The following is a 7,013-nucleotide window of genomic DNA, read 5'->3' as shown; positions in this document are numbered from 1 at the left end:
CATTCTGTCTCCTGGAAGGCGGTTCACTGTCTCACCTCCACTAGTGTGGTCCCAGATCTGTTTGTGATGTCTTCTAGGGTCATTGTCTCCTCTGTATTCTGTTTCATGAGACTGTCTTGTAACCAGATCAAACTAGTTACTGACTATACTAGTCTCATCGGGTTACAACAAGTCTGATCTGGGTTACAACTAGTCTGATCCTGGTTACAACTAGTCTGATCTGGTTACAACTAGTCTGATCTGGGTACAACTAGTCTGATCTAGTTACAACTAGTCTGATCTGGGTTACAACTAGTCTGACCTGGTTACAACTAGTCTGATCTGGGTACAACTAGTCTGATCTGGTTACAACTAGTCTGATCTGGTTACAACTAGTCTGACCTGGTTACAACTAGTCTGACCTGGTTACAACTAGTCTGATCTGGGTACAACTAGTCTGATCTGGGTTACAACTAGTCTCATCTGGTTACAACTAGTCTGATCTGGGGTTACAACTAGTCTGATCTGGTTACAACTAGTCTGATCCCTGTTGGTTTGATGTTGCTTTGTACCTACTGCCGTTGTCACGCCATCTCACCTTGCTCCTCAGAAAGGAACCAGAGCTCCTTGTTTGGTTGTCAGGAGTGTGTAGTCAGGGTAACTTCCTACGGAGGATCATCATGTTGTCATACATGTTATTATGATATCTTTAAAGGTCAGCTGACCAGAGTCTAGCCTGATCCCAAGTCCTATTGTCATTGGCAGCAACAACGACAATAGGAGTTGGTAAGACAGTATAAACTAGATCTGGGACCAGGTTAGACTCTGGTCAGCTGACCTTTAAAGACTGTTCTGCTGTGGTCTACATGAGGACCCAGCAGCCCTTCCACATTTTACCTTTAGGAAGTAGTGGTGACCTTTACAGACCTTTTTATAGACATGTTTGGTTGTCATGGGAAGTAAGAGTGAGAATGTGTGTGTGTGTGTGTGTGTGTGACTGAGAGCCAGGGAGATGGATCTAAAGTATCTAGTTAATGTCTTGTTAATTAAAGATCTTTAATAATGGCCTAGTGACCTGGTTACAAATGATATCAGCATTAATGTGAATCACCACCTCTTCTTTAGAACTATTGCCAAGGTTAAACTACATCTCAAATCAAATTGTATTTGATGTCTTTGTACACTGAATACAGCAGCTGTAAGGCCTCCTTGTTTGGTTGTCAAAAAACTTATATGAACTAAAATGAATTAAAGGTCAGAAGTAAAATAACAGTCATTGGCAGCAACAACGCTAGGAGTTGGTAGACAGTATACAGGGGACCAGGTACCAGTACAGACTGTTCTGCTGTGGTCTATATACAGGGACCCAGGCCCTAACATTTTACAGAGTCAATGTGGAGGACTATTATAGACATGTTTGGGTACCAGTAAGAGTTAAATGTGGAGGTTATATGTGTGACTGAGAGCCAGGCAGATGGATCAGAACATGTCTTGTTAATTAAAGATCTATAATAATGGCCTAGTGGGATACAAGTATCAGAGTCAATGTGAATCACCACCTCTTCTTCTATTGCCAAGGTTAACACATCTCAAATCAAATTGTATTAGTCAGGGGCACTGAATACAGAGTCAATGTAAGGCTATATATGAACTAAAATGAATTAAAAGTCAGAAGTAAAATAACAGTGGAGGCTATATACAGGGGGTACCAGTACAGAGTCTAATGTGGAGGCTATATACAGGGGTACCAGTACAGAGTCAATGTGGAGGCTATATACAGGGGTACCAGTACAGAGTCAATGTGGAGGCTATATACAGGGGGTACCAGTACAGAGTCAATGGGGAGGCTATATACAGGGGGTACCAGTACAGAGTCAATGTGGAGGCTATATACAGGGGGTACCAGTACAGAGTCAATGTGGAGGCTATATACAGGGGTACCAGTACAGAGTCAATGTGGAGGCTATATACAGGGGGTACCGGTACAGAGTCAATGTGGGGGCTATATACAGGGGGTACCGGTACAGAGTCAATGTGGAGGCTATATACAGGGGTACCGGTACAGAGTCAATGTGGAGGCTATATACAGGGGGTACCTGTACAGAGTCAATGTGGAGGCTATATACAGGGGGTACCTGTACAGAGTCAATGTGGAGGCTATATACAGGGGTACCGGTACAGAGTCAATGTGGAGGTTATATACAGGGGGTACCGGTACAGAGTCAATGTGGAGGTTATATACCGGTACAGAGTCAATGTGGAGGCCAGGGGGTACCGGTACAGAGTCAATGTGCGGGGGCACCGGTTAGTCGAGGTAATATGTACATGTAGGTACAGTTAAAGTGACTATGCATAAACCATAAATAGAGAGTAGTAGCAGTGTAAAAGAGGGAGGGGGGCAATGCAAATAGTCTGGATGGCCATTTGATTAGCTGTTCAGGAGTCTTATGGATTGGGGTAGAAGCTGTTAAGAAGCGTTTTGGACCTAGACTTGGCGCTCCGGTATCTCTTGCTGTGCAGTAGCAGAGAGAACAGTCTATGACAAGGGGAGTCTTTGACAATTTTAGGGCCTTCCTCTGACACCGCCTGGTATAGAGGTCCTGGACGGCGGGAAGCTTGGGCCATACGCATTACCCTCTGTATTGCCTTGCGGTAGGAGGCCGAGCAGGTGCCATACCAGGGCAGGATCAACCAGTCAATGCTCTTAACTGGGACACCAGGTGTGTTATGACTAACTGGGGACACCAGGTGTGTTATGACTAACTGGGACACCAGGTGTGTTATGACTAACTGGGACACCAGGTGTGTTATGACTAACTGGGGACACCAGGTGTGTTATGACTAACTGGGGACACCAGGTGTGTTATGACTAACTGGGGACACCAGGTGTGTTATGACTAACTGGGGACACCAGGTGTGTTATGACTAACTGGGGACACCAGGTGTGTTATGACTAACTGGGGACACTAGGTGTGTTATGACTAACTGGGGACACCAGGTGTGTTATGACTAACTGGGACACCAGGTGTGTTATGACTAACTGGGGACACCAGGTGTGTTATGACTAACTGGGGACACCAGGTGTGTTATGACTAACTGGGGACACCAGGTGTGTTATGACTAACTGGGGACACCAGGTGTTTATGACTAACTGGGGACACCAGGTGTGTTATGACTAACTGGGGACACCAGGTGTGTTATCACTAACTGGGGACACCAGGTGTGTTATGACTAACTGGGGACACCAGGTGTGTTATGACTAACTGGGGACACCAGGTGTGTTATGACTAACTGGGGACATCAGGTGTGTTATGACTAACTGGGGACACCAGGTGTGTTATCACTAACTGGGGACACCAGGTGTGTTATGACTAACTGTACACCAGGGTGTTTATGACTAACTGGGGACACTAGGTGTGTTATGACTAACTGGGGACACTAGGTGTGTTATGACTAACTGGGGACACCAGGTGTGTTATGACTAACTGGGGACACCAGGTGTGTTATGACTAACTGGGGACACCAGGTGTGTTATGACTAACTGGGACACCAGGTGTGTTATGACTAACTGGGGACACCAGGTGTGTTATGACTAACTGGGGACACCAGGCGTGTTGTGACTAATTGGGGACACCAGGTGTGTTATGACTAATTGGGGACACCAGGCGTGTTATGACTAATTGGGGACACCAGGTGTGTTATGACTAATTGGGGACACCAGGCGTGTTATGACTAATTGGGGACACCAGGTGTGTTATGACTAATAGGGGACACCAGGTGTGTTGTGAAGGTGTTATAATATGATCTAATAGAGGGCATGTCTCCTGGACTCCTCCCTGTCCAGGTTGATGATAAAGGGCTCCAGCCCCACAATAGAGGATATGACTCCCCTTCCTCTTTCTAGTCCAGGTTGACGATAAAGGGCGATAAGGTCTGAATCAGCCCACAATAGAGGATATGACTCCTCCCCTTCCTCTTCTAGTCCGGTTGACGATAAAGGGCAGAGAGAAGGATCCATGATCAAGTCCTTTTACAGCTGGACAAGCGACAACATCAACATGGTGAGTCACTCTTCTCATGATGGGATAATGACACATACAAGGATGTTCCTTTTTAACACATTATTTATATATTGCAACATTTTAAAGTTACATATTTCGGTATATTGTACAATGTGAATGTGTTGCCATGACAAAAAGCTGTTTGTAATTATTAGTCCATTTTACAATAATGTTGTGTAATAAATTGGTAGCCCCTTAGCCTACAGTTGAAACCTTTATATCAATCAAATGTATTGTCACAACGTGCTCTAAACAAAGTGCATTATTTTCTTATATTTACAGTTGTTCACAATCCTCGTAGTGCTGGCGTCGGTTGATCTCAGCTGTAGCGCAACGAAAGAGGTTCTTCAAAGTCAGACCCCGGCCACGTATCACCACCTGGACTCCTCCACCGCCAGTTACTCACCTGTCATCGCTGTCCACCTGGCCATCACATGTCTGCGCACTGCACCGCCACCACGCAGACCGTGTGTACACCATGTCCATCAGGCCACTACACTCAGTACTGGAACTACCTGCACAAGTGCCTGTACTGCGGCACGTTCTGTGGGGAGCACCAGGTGGTCAAGGAGGAGTGCTCGGTCCTCAATGACAGGGTGTGTGAGTGCAAAGGAGGATATTACTGGGATGCCGATTTCTGTATCAGACACGGAGTGTCCTTCTGCTACGGGGTGAAACGGAGAGGTAAGAAACAGAATGGACAGATATATCACCATTTCCGTCTTTGCGCAATAGCGTTATTTTGCAGATAGATCGAAAACGGTATATAACGGTTTATAACGGACAAATAGTAATATACATGTGTTTAAAAATGTCAAATGCCCCCACAGGTACGACGGAGACGGACACAGAGTGTGAAAAATGCCCTCCCAGTTCCTTCTCCTACAGCACTTCTTCGCGCGCGCTGTGCGTAAATCACACGGATTGCGCGTCACTGGGGCGGAATACGGTCCTCAGGGTACGTGTTGGCACGACAACCTCTGCGCCCTTTCCTGTGAAGAACTGAAAGATGGAGGTGGGTATCACATTATCGACAAGATCTTGATATTGACTTTTGTTTTTAGCTGTGGTATTTCAAACCAAATACTGAAACAGAATTGGTGGTCTATATTTTATTTATTGCAGACTTTTATGAAATGTAATGAAAGTAATATTCATATATTTTTGTATTACATTGGTATTATGCATTAGTATTACGTTAGTGTTACTGACAGACACATCAAAATGTTTTCCTCGTTGGCAGGTGAGTTTAAACTACTCAGAACTTTCCTTCCTGATTCTTCACTCATCACAAGATGAGAGTGGTGAAGCTGAGGAAGCTGGTCTGGAGGTTGATGGCACTGAAGAGGAGCAGGAGCACCAGAGTTAGAGAGACAGACACTAAGTATTGTGTGTGTCTGCACTGATCGATGCTACTGAATGTAATGTCATATATGAACACATACATGAGAAATGGAGACCTAGAATGGCAGGTCTCTGTCTTGTTTTTCCTCTGTTTTGAGTCAGTACAGAACCTTGAGTTATATTTCTCCTTGTTTACAGTGGGGCAAAAAAGTATTTAGTCAGCCACCAATTGTGCAAAAGTTCTTCCACTTAAAAGATGAGAGAGGCCTGTAATTTTCATCATAGGTACACTTCAATTCATGACAGACAAAATTGAAAAAAAATCCAGAAAAACCACATTGTAGGATTTTTAATGAATTTATTTGCAAATTATGGTGGAAAATAAGTATTTGGTCAATAACAAAAGTTTATCTCAATACTTGTGGACAGGTGTCTTTATACTGATAACAAGTTCAAACAGGTGCCATTAATACAGGTAACGAGTGGAGGACAGAGGGAGCCTCTTAAAAAGAAGTTACAGGTCTGTGAGAGCCAGAAATCTTGTTGTTTGTAGGTGACCAAATACTTATTTTCCACCATAATTTGCAAATAAATTCATTAAAAATCCTACAATGTGATTTTCTGTATTTTTTTTTTCTCATTTTGTCTGTCATAGTTGAAGTGTACCTATGATGAAAATTACAGGCCTCTCTCATCTTTTAAGGTGGGAGAACTTGCACAATTGGTGGCTGACTAAATACTTTTTGCCCCACTGTACAGTGATGTAGTTCTGTTGTTAAGCTGTTGTCTATTCATGTTCTGTATTATGTCCTGGTTTATGTTGCGTGTGGGACCCAGGAAGAGTAATGCTGCTCTGGCAACAACTAACGGGATCCTAATTAAATACCAAAATGACCAACACACAGTTAGAGGTTTACATTTAACCTGGCCTTTAATCAATGATTTCACTTCATTATTCTCTTGTATTTGCCTTCTGTTGTTGTATTTCCTACATTTTATTATTTGAAAATGTGCCTCAATTTTAAATGCAATTTAAATAAAGTTGAATTTGATTTTATTTGAGCAGGAGCAGCAGCAGCACCCAGCCAGCAGCCTCTCCCAGTCCGGCCAGAGAGGCCTCTTGCAGGGCCAGGTGAAGGACTGGATCAGGGATGCCTCAGAGGAAGACCTGAGGAGACTCCCTGAAATACTGAGGAAGACCCATCAGAGTGTGATGGCCGAGAGACTAGAGGGGAAGATGAGGGAGTTACAGGAAGCCTCTGAGTGTAACTCGGTTAGAAACGGGGTGACCTCATCGCCTCACTGTGATGTAGAAGAGGTTTCTCAATCTGAATAACTCACAGATTGGATACAGTACCATACAGCCTACAGTGATCATGAATATACTACTGTAAACCACTGTGCTGTATGCCTGTGTGTTCACTGTTCCAAAATACTGGTCAGTTATGGTTGTACAATGTGTCTGCTTTGTCCTGGTCAAATAATGAAACATTACTGTCAGTCCTCAGGGAACGAGATGGTCCTTGTTCCTACTAAAGCCATGACACCACCTTCACACTGTCATTGTCTTCTTATCTAATACCTCACACAGTGGTTATCCCTTCATACTGTCGTTGTCTTATCTAATAC

General features: G+C 44.0%; 1 pseudogene; it reads left to right on the top strand.

Moving 5' to 3' along the window:
- The first annotated feature begins 3,961 nt into the window (after positions 1-3,961).
- LOC121845670 lies at positions 3,962-6,657 on the top strand (annotated as a pseudogene).
- Positions 6,658-7,013: the final 356 nt, after the last annotated feature.

The sequence above is a fragment of the Oncorhynchus tshawytscha genome, unplaced genomic scaffold (genome assembly GCF_018296145.1).
Source record: "Oncorhynchus tshawytscha isolate Ot180627B unplaced genomic scaffold, Otsh_v2.0 Un_contig_1711_pilon_pilon, whole genome shotgun sequence".
In the NCBI taxonomy this organism is placed as follows: Eukaryota; Metazoa; Chordata; class Actinopteri; order Salmoniformes; family Salmonidae; genus Oncorhynchus; species Oncorhynchus tshawytscha.
This window is presented reverse-complemented; position numbering and strand designations above follow the sequence as displayed.